Here is a 13675-nt window from a genome sequence, read left to right on the forward strand (position 1 = left end):
TTAAAATATGCCTCCTGTGCAGGACAGTATATATATATATATATATATATATATATATATATATATATATATATATATATATATATATATATATACAAAATACTCAATTATTTAAGAAAAAGTTAAGTGTATTTTTAGAACATAGTAATAGTTTTCTCTTTAGTGAACATACGTAAATTAGATATCGTAAAGTATTCGAAACAAGTGGCGTAGCTCAGACGAAGTGAAATCAACCAGTTTTTATCACCAGAAACTTTTACATTGAATAATACAAATAATGTCTCAATATTTTACGAAATTCGAGTAGTTTGGAGAAGTATTGAATTTTCATAAGTACTTCAGTGCAACGTGTTAGTCCAGTAGACATGAACCTGCACTTTATAACAGCAATTAGAATGAACATTGCTGAGAAAAGAAATAGAATCCCAGGTTTTGGTGAACTGGCGATGTTATTGCGAACTACACTTGACATAGGAATCCAATAATTTTGCTATGTTATACTCTGTAACGGGCCACCGGAGGCCATGAGTAGGCAACAAGCCCGCGCAGCGTTAAGCCCCTTATGCTAAAATACTCAGAAAGTATCCGTGAACAAACTCAGAAATTTTGTCAGTAAACGTCGGGTTTACAGTGTATATCTGCATGCTGTTACCTATAACTCTTTTAGTTACATACTTTCTTTGATTCAGTAGAGTGCATTAGTAGAAAAGCTCCCTCATCAGTCTGGAAAATCCCTTTCCGATCGCTATGGATCACCGATTCTGAAGCACACAGATGACATTTCTGTAGAACTTATACGACACAGGACTACCTCAGAGTGGAAAAAGCAACTAGGCGAAGGAAGGAAGGCTCAAATGGCTCTGAGTACTATGGGACTTAACTTCTGAGGTCATCAGTCCCCTAGAACTTAGAACTACTTAAACCTAACTAACCTAAGGACATCACACACATCCATGCCCGAGGCAGGATTCGAACCTGCGACCGTAGCAGTCGCACGGTTCCGGACTGCGCGCCTAGAACCGCGAGACCACCGCGGCCGGCCAGGAAGGAAGGAAGTTTAGAGCTAAACCAACGGTCCAAAACGAGGTCATTCGAGACGGAGCACAGGCTGAAATTGTTTCTAGGATGGGGAAGAAAATCCGCCGTGCCATTTGAAAGGAACCATCCCGGCATTAGCGTCAAACGATTTACGGAATTAACGGAAGACATAAACCTGGATGGCAGGCCGAGGATCGGAACTGCCATCCTTTCGAGTGAGAGGCCATAGTGCAAACCGGAACCTCACCTCACTCAGTGCAAATTAACTAGATCATTGAAGCAGAAGCTAACAAGGAATTGACAGGGATAGCGACGAACATCAGCTGCGTGCTTTCCAAAGTTACGATCCCGCTATTCCATACAACCAAATTACACTGACAAGGGAACCTCCCCATCGCACCCCCCTCAGATTTAGTTATAAGTTGGCACAGTGGATAGGCCTTGAAAAACTGAACACAGATCAATTGAGAAAACAGGAAGAAGTTGTGTGGAACTGTGAAAAAATAAGCAAAATACACAAACTGAGTAGTTTACGGGAAGATAGGCAACATCTAGGACACTGAGAACGCGGGAGCGCCGTGGCCTGGTGGTAACGTGAGCAGCTGCGGAACGAAAGGTCCTTGGTTCAAATTTTCCATCGAGTGGAAAGTTTAATTTTTTATTTTCAGTTTATGTGACAAACTCTTATGTTTTCATCACTTTTTTGGGAGTGATTATCACATCCACAAGAAAACCTAAATCGGGCAAGGTAGAAGAATCTTTTTACCCATTCGCCAAGTGTACAAGTTAGGTGGATCGACAACATATTCCTGTCATGTGACGCACATGCCGTCACCAGTGTCGTGTAGAATATATCAGATGTGTTTTCCTGTGGAGGAATCGGTTGACCTATGATCTTGCGATCAAATGTTTTCGGTTCCGATTGGAGAGGCACGTCCTTTCGTCTACTAATCGCACGCTTTTGCGATGCGGTCGCAAAACACAGACACTAAACTTATTACAGTGAACAGAGACGTCAATGAACGAACGGACAGATAATAACTATGCAAAAATAAAGAAAGTAAAATTTTCACTCGAGGGAAGACTTGAATCAAGGACCTCTTCTTCTGCAGCTGCTCACGCTACCACGGGACCACAGCACTCGTGAGCTCACGTTCTCCTTGATGTTGCCTATGTGGCCCATGGACTACTCAGTTTGTATATTTTGCTTATTTTTTCGCAGTTCCATACAACTTCTTCCTGTTTTCTCAATTGATCTGTGTTCAGTTTATCAAGGCCTATCCACTGTGCCAAGTTATAACTAAATCTGAGGGGGATGCGATGGGGAGGTTCCCTTGTGAGGTGAGAAAAGTCATGGGAATTTCCCAATATGGTGTCAGACTGTATAGAGCAGCAAATCGAGGCGGCTTGGACTCAACAAGTCATTGTAAGCCCCCTGAAGAAACAGTGAACCATGATGACTCAATAGCTGCCCATAATTGTGAAACTGTTGCAGATGCAGGAGTTTGCGACCTCTCGACTATGTCCGAAAAATTTTCGATGGGATTCACGTCTACAATGTTATTAAAACCAATAGCGAACAATTGTGGCCCGGTGACATGGCGTATTTTCATCCATAATAATTCCATCATTATTTGGGAACATGAAGTCCAAGACTACAAATAAAGTAGCTGAACATAGCCATTTCCAATCAGTGGTCGCCTTGACCACATGACCCAGTCCATTTGATGTAGACACAGCCACCACCAGTTTGCACAGTGCCTTGTTGACAACTTAGGTCCATGGTTCAAAAATGGTTCAAATGGCTCTGAGCACTATGGCACTCAACTAAAAATGGCTCTGAGCACTATGGGACTCAACTGCTGTGGTCGTAAGTCCCCTAGAACTTAGAACTACTTAAACCTAACTAACCTAAGGACAGCAAACAACACCCAGCCATCACGAGGCAGAGTAAATCCCTGACCCCGCCGGGAATCGAACCCGGGAACCCGGGCGTGGGAAGCGAGAACGCTACCGCACGACCACGAGATGCGGGCTTAGGTCCATGGCTTCGTGGATTCTGTACCACACTCGAACCCTACCATCAGCTCTTACCAACTGAAAGAGGGAATCATCAGACCACAGCTCTCCAGTCGCCTAGTGTCCAGTCAACATGGTCACGAGCTCAGGAGAGACTCCGAAAGAGATGTCGTGCTGTTATCAATTGCACTGTCGTCGTTCGTATGCTGCCATAGCCCAATAACGTCATATTTCGCCTCACTGTCGTGACGGATACGTTCGTCGTACATCACTCATTGATTACTGCGGTTACTTACCTTAGTTTTGCTTTTCTGTCAGCTCTGGCAACTCCGAGCTAGCGCTCTTGGTCGTTAAGTGAAGGCCGTCGGCCACACCGTTGCGCTTGGTGAGAGGTAGTGCATGAAATTTGGTATTCTCGGCACACTCTTGGGTCAACGACTTCCGAAACGGAATGTGCCCTGCGTATAGCTCCCACTTCCAATTCGCGTTCAAAGTTTTTTAATGCCGGTCGTGAGCTCACAATCAAGTCGTACACAATTTCACATGAATCACCTGAGTTCAAATGACAACTCCGCCAATGCGCTGCCCTTTTATACCATCATCTGTATAATTGCTTATCGTTATTACATGACTTTCGCCGCATCAGCGTGGAGACACCACAGAAACTTAAATCTACAGATGCTCACTTGTATATTAACCCCATATCCACCGAGTGCAAGTCCACCGTACTAGCATGGTTTATATATAGGAATTTAATGACTCGTTCACTATTTTCACAATATTCATTGTCCGCCTCCGTAACGTAGCGGCAGCGTTACCGCCTACCACGCGCAGGGCCCGGGTTCGATTTCTGGGAGAGGGCTGGGTGTTGTGTGTCCTTTATCATCATTGACTCGCAAGTCGCCGATGTGACGTCAACTAGCATGAACTTGCAATACGAACTTGCAATACGAACTTCCCCGAATAGGGCCTCCCGGCTAACAATGCCATACGATCATTTCATTTCATTACATTATACATTGCAAAAATATTTCTCTTTCTCTGCTTCGTCCATCCTGTGTGGGGAGAACGGGGTATCTTGCAAAATTTTGTTTGGGTTTATGTACCGGTGTTTAGCTGTTCACAAAATCATATTGACATCTGAAGGTATGTAATGAAATTCAACAGTTCATACGTGGCTGCGAACGTCTATCGAGCAACACTGTGACACGTTTAATACACCTGACTCACTTTCAGGAGAACTCAGGTTGAGATCTCGCTCATGTCATCAAGCTTTCGGTTTTCCAGATCGCTTAAGCCCCATACTTTGATGATTCATTTCTAAACGATATAGGCAATTGCCTTCCCTGTCCTCCTTCAATCCGAGCTAATGGCAGAACGTTAATCCTCAGTCAGGTTCAGGTTAATACTGGAACTGGGAAACAATCTGTTTCAATTTCATTTTAAAACAGTAAAAGATCTCGCAGAGCAGCATGTTCCCTGAATATTGTCTGAAAATAAAACAGTGAATCAGGACTCAGTTACGTAAGTTACTTCGACCACAAACGAGTAAAACCGCTTTTCTTGTTAGACGTTACATCCTAAAAACAACCAATGTCTAAACAAGAAATTTTGCACGTCCCCTGCACTTTTGTCGTCGCATGTTATCTCTGTGCATGTAAATATATGTTGCAATGAAACAGTTCCTTATCGGCTAGATGATGCGCTCTCATATTGATGCGTAAAAAGTACGAAGATAGGAATTAGGGTGATACACAAGAATTCGAGCAATATAAGTAGATCACTTACAAGTTCTAAACTGTGGGCTTGAAATGAATTATTTCTGATAGTGAAATGTATTTTTATGCTTTGATCCCACGTTTTGAAGTAAAGTTCAGTCATTTTGAGAAATTGCTAACGTGATTCACAGTACTTTTTAACTTTTTTCTTGTGGTGTTTATTAAATTAACTGCTACCGTGGACGTATGTTGTGTTTTTCTTGCAATTCGTATTCCTATACGGAGACGACAAGAAATTGGTATCGTGCTTGAGATTCCAAGTATAAAGCGCTGTTCGTTTCAGAGCACGGTGATAAGTTAATAGTTATGGTGAAGTTTTAAAGCCATCGGCATCGAAGACCTTGAGATATGTCTCAAAGGAGAATTTTACTCTCCACATCAGTCTTTTCTTACCTTCTTTTTAGGCAGAATGCTCATGTTTTGCACAGGTTGGAAGCTTCAGACTCCAGGGCGTGGTTATGGTTGAGTTCTGTTGACTCTTTCTGTATTGCTTGTGGACAATGGATTACTGCAAAAGAACGCATATTGCCACATTATCGAAGTATTCATCATACCTCGCTATCGGCAGGAAGAGGAGCCTCGAAATTAAACGAGCTCTTCCGCAGCAAGAAATTATTTTATCCTCCGTGCGAGAACAATGCGGACACCACGTTGAGGGAGAAACCCTGCGCCGTGTCTCCCATACACGGGATCGGAATATGAGTTCTTGGAACAGAAAGGAACACGAAATGAATCAGGCGAACTGACAGTGAAACTCACAAGTCAGCACGTCGGAATATTTTGTAATTACTGAGGGGCCGCGAAGACAAAGAGGGATGATATGTTCTTACTCCGTCCCACACCCCGATCCCTCGTGACCGACAGGGGGACGTCCGAACAAAGCCTCTGCAAGGGTTTGATATTTCCGCTGCATGCCGACGCTCAGTGTTGCGTCCACTGCATCATAGACAGGAACTGAGGCGTTACTTAATTTAAAGAATGCAGTATGGTACACGGCTTTAGATTACGTTTATTATTTGTGTGTAAGATTGTAGTAATATCAAAAATATTACCTGCTTACCTCATACTTGTTTGTTTCTTGCAGCAAAAAAATGGTTCAAATGGCTCTGAGCACTATGGGACTTAACTTATGAGGTCATCGGTCCCCTAGAACTTAGAACTACTTAAATCTAGCTAACCTAAGGGCATCACACACATCCATGCCCGAGGCAGAATTCGAACCTGCGACCGTAGCTTTCGCGCAGTTCCAGACTGTAGCGCCTAGAACCGCTCAGCCATTCTTGCAGCAGTTTTCTGATACAGGCATGTCCACAACAGGTAATTTTTGTGCTATCTCTAAACCATCGAACAAAACTGCAGGTGTGGTATTGCAAACGATAAAAAACCATTGTCTGAAATCAATACTACGTCATATGCACCTCCAAGCAAGTTAGCCGTACTTCTGATTTCCCTCTGATGCCTGCTTCATATCGACTGAAAAATTTTCTATATGTTTAACATTTTACCTTTTTAATAGTGGCCTTATTATTTTCTAAATTACAGCTTGTATTTTCCTTCCATACTTTAAGATTAGTTGTAGTGCTCTTCTCTGTGGCCCATGTATACTGTATTCTTTATGTAGTGCAAGGCGTATTGTGGCGCGCGGTTACGTTCGTCCATTACCTGCACCTACCTGTGAACTTGTTGCAGATCGCCGGTAGGAAAGCCGAGCAGAAATCTACCGTACTGCAAGTTGCACCAGGATGCAAACAACGTAACTGTTCTAAGAATCGGGAAAAGGTCTTAATTTTGAATGAAAGGAGGAAATACTGTGTAGCGGGACTTTGAATTTCGCCGCGCTACATTCGTTCCCTCAGATAAAAATATCCCGTCGCAGCGGTATGAGCGCTCGACGGCAGAGAGAAAATACTAAAATTGTTAACTCTTTTTTGTTTTTTATTCCGTTTCAATTGTCTCTTGATAGCGGTAGCTTAAGGCAGACGTGATCGGATGCTGACGTAAAAACTTAATGGCTAATCTTGATCTGATTGTAATGTGTAGACACTGTGGAAGTTGTTAAGAAATTCGGTGGATGGAAGTAGCAAAGTGAATTAAATTGCATACAGTATCAAGATGATTTTAATTGGTATAAATTAGTGATTCCTGGACTATTGCAAGATTTCGGAGCAGATTTTTCACGCTGAAATGAAGGAGATTTTTGAAGACGTGGACGCCGCCCTAAAGAAGATAAGTTAATCTGGTAAGGGATGATCTCTCGCCTACGCCACTTCCCCCTGTCAGTTACATTCTGTTATTCTCCGTTTCTTTTCAATAACTTTTGTAGTGAAAATTGGTTTAACTTTTGCTCAAAAACGCCACAAGGACCACCCCAACAATAGCTTTTCCGAATAACGAAGTCCGATAGCTTTACTGTAATACAAAGTCCGATTTGCGTTTCATTTTTCCCCTATTTTCACGGTCTCTCTTCTCACATTTATCCTTTTTTTATTAACCACTACAACTGGCAAAACTTCGGTATATTCTGAACATTGAGATGTACACGTTCACTGCAAAGCCATGGCCACGCACAAACCCTTTTATTCACGTTAGAAAGTTTCTGGTAACGTATTTCCTGAAATCTGAACAGCTACTAAGCACGGTTTTTTCTTAAATGAAAATGCTCGCCATGGTATTAGATTTATCGGTGTCTAATTCACTCAAGATTTTAGTCACCGATCTGCCCAATATGCCACGCGGAATTACTGTCTTTTCCCATACACAAAATTACTTAAGAAACCCGTACTTTCTGAAAAACACACCGGAATAAACAAGCCTTGACATCAGAACACTTTTGAAACATGTACAGGGTGTTTCAAAAATGACCGGTATATTTGAAACGGCAATAAAAACTAAACGAGCAGCGATAGAAATACACCGTTTGTTGCAATATGCTTGGGACAACAGTACATTTTCAGGCAGACAAACTTTCGAAATTACAGTAGTTACAATTTTCAACAACAGATGGCGCTGCCGTCTGGGAAAATCTATAGTACGATATTTTCCACATATCCACCATGCGTAGCAATAATATGGCGTAGTCTCTGAATGAAATTACCCGAAACCTTTGACAACGTGTCTGGCGGAATGGCTTCACATGCAGATGAGATGTACTGCTTCAGCTGTTCAATTGTTTCTGGATTCTGGCGGTACGCCTGGTCTTTCAAGTGTCCCCACAGAAAGAAGTCACAGGGGTTCATGTCTGGCGAATAGGGAGGCCAATCCACGCCGCCTCCTGTATGTTTCGGATAGCCCAAAGCAATCACACGATCATCGAAATATTCATTCAGGAAATTAAAGACGTCGGCCGTGCGATGTGGCCGGGCACCATCTTGCATAAACCACGAGGTGTTCGCAGTGTCGTCTAAGGCAGTTTGTACCGCCACAAATTCACGAAGAATGTCCAGATAGCGTGATGCAGTAATCGTTTCGGATCTGAAAAATGGGCCAGTGATTCCTTTGGAAGAAATGGCGGCCCAGACCAGTACTTTTGAGGATGCAGGGACGATGGGACTGCAACATGGGGCTTTTCGGTTCCCCATATGCGCCAGTTCTGTTTATTGACGAAGCCGTCCAGGTAAAAATAAGCTTCGTCAGTAAACCAAATGCTGCCCACATGCATATCGCCGTCATCAATCCTGTGCACTATATCGTTAGCGAATGTCTCTCGTGCAGCAATTGTAGCGGCGCTGAGGAGTTGCCGCGTTTGAATTTTGTATGGATATAGGTGTAAACTCTGGCGCATGAGACGATACGTGGACGTTGGCGTCATTTGGACCGCAGCTGCAACACGGCGAACGGAAACCCGAGGCCGCTGTTGGATCACCTGCTGCACTAGCTGCGCGTTGCCCTCTGTGGTTGCCGTACGCGGTCGCCCTACCTTTCCAGCATGTTCATCCATCACGTTCCCAGTCCGTTGAAATTTTTCAAACAGATCCTTTATTGTATCGCTTTTCGGTCCTTTGGTTACATTAAACCTCCGTTGAAAACTTCGTCTTGTTGCAACAACACTGTGTTCTAGGCGGTGGAATTCCGACACCAGAAAAATCCTCTGTTCTAAGGAATAAACCATGTTGTCTACAGCACACTTGCACGTTGTGAACAGCACACGCTTACAGTAGAAAGACGACGTACAGAATGGCGCACCCACAGACTGCGTTGTCTTCTATATCTTTCACATCACTTGCAGCGCCATCTGTTGTTGAAAATTGTAACTACTGTAATTTCGAAAGTTTGTCCGCCTGAAAATGTACTGTTGTCCCAAGCATATTGCAACAAACGGTGTATTTCTATCGCTGCTCGTTTAGTTTTTATTGCCGTTTCAAATATACCGGTCATTTTTGAAACACCCTGTAGCATATCTAAAACCGGCAAATTATAACTTCCTTCGGAGCTCATACTACACACGACCGAACATTGAAAGGTCGAGCTCCGACTCCCTTAGACTGCTGTAATCATTCTATATGTCCAAGAGAAAAGACGCGCAAAGAATACCACGTTCTGATTGGTCACTTTTCTTTAAGACCAATAGAAAAACATTATTCTCTCGCATTAGTCCGCGCTTTTCATGACTAACCGATCGACAAATAGCACACGTTCGAATTGATATTTTTTTTATAGCTTACACTATTGACTATTTTCATTTGCACTCGAATTAGCTTTCCTTTTACTATAAACATGATAAAAAATTCTCTCTCGTATGCGTTCACTCTGTCTTAAAACTTTCTCACAACAGTTCGTACAGCTTTCATTAGTAGAACAATGATCTACATATTTACTTTAGACCACATTCGCGCATCATTCACATTACCAAAAGCATATACAAAACCGTAAAAACATAAATAAACAGAACAATTTACAAAATCATCCTTTTGACTCGTTTCTTGAATGTCTCTGAGCATCACTGGGGTCTGGTGGTCAAAATTCTTAACTACATTATAGTTCTTTCCGTTTAGTCCTGTCCGCTACTGTCCTCTAGCAGATGAAAATTAGAACTACGCTTCAGACCATCTTTCACTGTGCAGGCAGCTCTCCCGCTACACAGGCTCTAGACAGAAGCGATACATGGCGCAACGGCTCAGTCTTCATAACAATATATTCGTAAACAACTATAAAAGAATACTAACACCGAACGGGCCCACCTACCGCAGAGCAGAACGTCAGGAGTTACACTCTCATGGAAATTTGTATGGAATTACCAGATCACGATAATCGTGAAAATCACTGATATCAGTTACGAATGGAAGGGAGTGAAGCTGACTGAAGAACAAACCACAAAAATTGGTAACCAATACGGAATAGCTGTCTTATAATAATAAGCTTCTGGATAAAGTGGGCAAACTGTATAATCAAATCATTAGAATCAACATAGACTCTGAAGGTATGGAGAGAAATATCACGCCATATATCGACAGCCCACTTCAAGTAATAGCCATAATATTTCATAGAACATTGTACATTAAGAAAATACAATTAAACAAAGTGCCGGAGTCGTATGCCCTGAAATCGGCTCCTTTAAGATGTAGTCGCATCAGTAGGAAGATATTCACTATTTCGAGTGAGGTAAATCAAAACTACATTGGTCATCATCGAGACACCTGCGTATAACGTAACCCCAAATTAGCAAAATTTGTGTATTCGCTCGTATATAAGTCGAATTCCTGTTTTCTCTTTGTAAACCGCTGACGCACATACATCACCCCGACATGTTGTGCAGGTGTGTAGCTATTGTGACTTCATGTACTGCTCGGAACGTCATACCTGACGTTGTTTGTATTGATACACATAGTTACCATGAGCGGTATCTGAGGGTAAAATGCCGCACCTGAATGAAGTGCAGCATTCTGGTTGAAAGTAAAGCGCCAACAGCGACGCATTAAAGATGTCTGTGGAACCGTTGAGAGAACATGTCACGAAGGACGATCGCGACCAGCGAACGGATCCATGTCGTCACGTTACGCAGAGAAGGCTTTCAAACCAAGAAAGCCGCTCGGTGTGTGCAGCGGTGTTAGCGTGGTGTAGTGCGGAAGTGGAATCGCTTAAAATTGACATCTAATGCTGAAGACTTACACCGTATAAACCATACACATTTAAAAGGTGCACAAGTTCTTGATATCTACTCCTTTTGAATCAAAGGAACCGTTGGATGAGTGCTCCAGACCTCAATTCGACGTCCGGAGAGGCCACGGGGCCTCGTGTATCACACCAAACCGTTAGGAAATCATTGCATGTTGTAGATCTCTATTCCTGGCGACCATGGCAAGGACCACGCTGTACACCAAATCACCATGGGCTTTGTTGCAGACATTCAAGAAATCGTTCAGAATTGGTGCCCGAAGATTGGCGTCGGGTGTTATTTATGGACGAATCCCGGATCTCTTTGTAGCCTGTTAATCGCGTAGAACGTGGTCGGAGACAACCCGTTAATGTTGGGCACACCCTGTATTGTGTCCCACAAGTGGAACGAGATGAAGATGGAATGACGTTCTGGGATGGAAATACACTCCTGGAAATGGAAAAAAGAACACATTGACACCGGTGTGTCAGACCCACCATACTTGCTCCGGACACTGCGAGAGGGCTGTACAAGCAATGATCACACGCACGGCACAGCGGACACACCAGGACCCGCGGTGTTGGCCGTCGAATGGCGCTAGCTGCGCAGCATTTGTGCACCGCCGCCGTCAGTGTCAGCCAGTTTGCCGTGGCATACGGAGCTCCATCGCAGTCTTTAACAGTGGTAGCATGCCGCGACAGCGTGGACGTGAACCGTATGTGCAGTTGACGGACTTTGAGCGAGGGCGTATAGTGGGCATGCGGGAGGCCGGGTGGACGTACCGCCGAATTGCTCAACACGTGGGGCGTGAGGTCTCCACAGTACATCGATGTTGTCGCCAGTGGTCGGCGGAAGGTGCACGTGCCCGTCGACCTGGGACCGGACCGCAGCGACGCACGGATGCACGCCAAGACCGTAGGATCCTACGCAGTGCCGTAGGGGACCGCACCGCCACTTCCCAGCAAATTAGGAACACTGTTGCTCCTGGGGTATCGGCGAGGACCATTCGCAACCGTCTCCATGAAGCTGGGCTACGGTCCCGCACACCGTTAGGCCGTCTTCCGCTCACGCCCCAACATCGTGCAGCCCGCCTCCAGTGGTGTCGCGACAGGCGTGAATGGAGGGACGAATGGAGACGTGTCGTCTTCAGCGATGAGAGTCGCTTCTGCCTTGGTGCCAATGATGGTCGTATGCGTGTTTGGCGCCGTGCAGGTGAGCGCCACAATCAGGACTGCATACGACCGAGGCACACAGGGCCAACACCCGGCATCATGGTGTGGAGAGCGATCTCCTACACTGGCCGTACACCACTGGTGATCGTCGAGGGGACACTGAAAAGTGCACGGTACATCCAAACCGTCATCGGACCCATCGTTCTACCATTCCTAGACCGGCAAGGGAACTTGCTGTTCCAACAGGACAATGCACGTCCGCATGTATCCCGTGCCACCCAACGTGCTCTAGAAGGTGTAAGTCAACTACCCTGGCCAGCAAGATCTCCGGATCTGTCCCCCATTGAGCATGTTTGGGACTGGATGAAGCGTCGTCTCACGCGGTCTGCACGTCCAGCACGAACGCTGGTCCAACTGAGGCGCCAGGTGGAAATGGCATGGCAAGTCGTTCCACAGGACTACATCCAGCATCTCTACGATCGTCTCCATGGGAGAATAGCAGCCTGCATTGCTGCGAAAGGTGGATATACACTGTACTAGTGCCGACATTGTGCATGCTCTGTTGCCTGTGTCTATGTGCCTGTGGTTCTGTCAGTGTGATCATGTGATGTATCTGACCCCAGGAATGTGTCAATAAAGTTTCCCCTTCCTGGGACAATGAATTCACGGTGTTCTTATTTCAATTTCCAGGAGTGTATATGAGGCAACCGCACACCTCGTGCTGTTGAGGGCAACCTCAATGCTCTATGGTGTAGGGATTACATTCCACAACTAGTTGTGGGGCTTATCACATTCTGATTGCTATTTCTGCTTTGTGGATGATAATTGCGTGCTCATCGTGCTGTTCTCGTGAACACGTTCCTCCAGCATGCTAGATTCATCACAGTGGAATGGGCTGCCTGCTTCCCGGACATAAATGCAATGGAACATGGGTGGCACGATCGAAACGCGCTGTTTTGGACGCCAACAACGTAATCTGTTGCCAGTTGGCAGAGTCGACTTTTAACAGTGGGGTGATTTACATCAAGGTCAGCTTGACGTTCCACCACGTATTCGCGTTGCTCTGGAGCGTTGTGAACGCCTCCCCTTGGGAAAATGGAAGATTTTGTCATCATACAAATGTTTGTCTGTTTTTGATGATCTGGGCATATTGCGGATGAATGTATTCCCGTACCTGAGATCCAGTGGCTTTTTCTGTGACAAGAATTTCGAAATAAAACGGTGACGCAAAACTTTTTGTAACGTGTGTAGATTCTATCTAAAAGTACTTTTAGTGTCGTTTCCACGTTATTTTTCACTGATAACCTCGAAATCGGTGTTCATTGTGATGATCTTCGAAATTTTTCATCGTAAATCTGGTAATGTTTTAATCAGACCCAAGTGGCGAAATTAAACTAGTCGTGCAGCAGACATGATCCCCTTTTGCCATTGAATGTACCTACAAAATTATATCCTGGTACGACACATAGGTTAGGAGATATGACGTCATAAACATTGAGATGCGTGAAAATGAAACTGCAGGGCGAAATTCACTAGAGGTACAGGTGAAATATGTACAAATATCTGTGGAATACTGG

The sequence above is a fragment of the Schistocerca nitens genome, chromosome 2 (genome assembly GCF_023898315.1).
Source record: "Schistocerca nitens isolate TAMUIC-IGC-003100 chromosome 2, iqSchNite1.1, whole genome shotgun sequence".
Lineage (NCBI taxonomy): Eukaryota > Metazoa > Arthropoda > Insecta > Orthoptera > Acrididae > Schistocerca > Schistocerca nitens.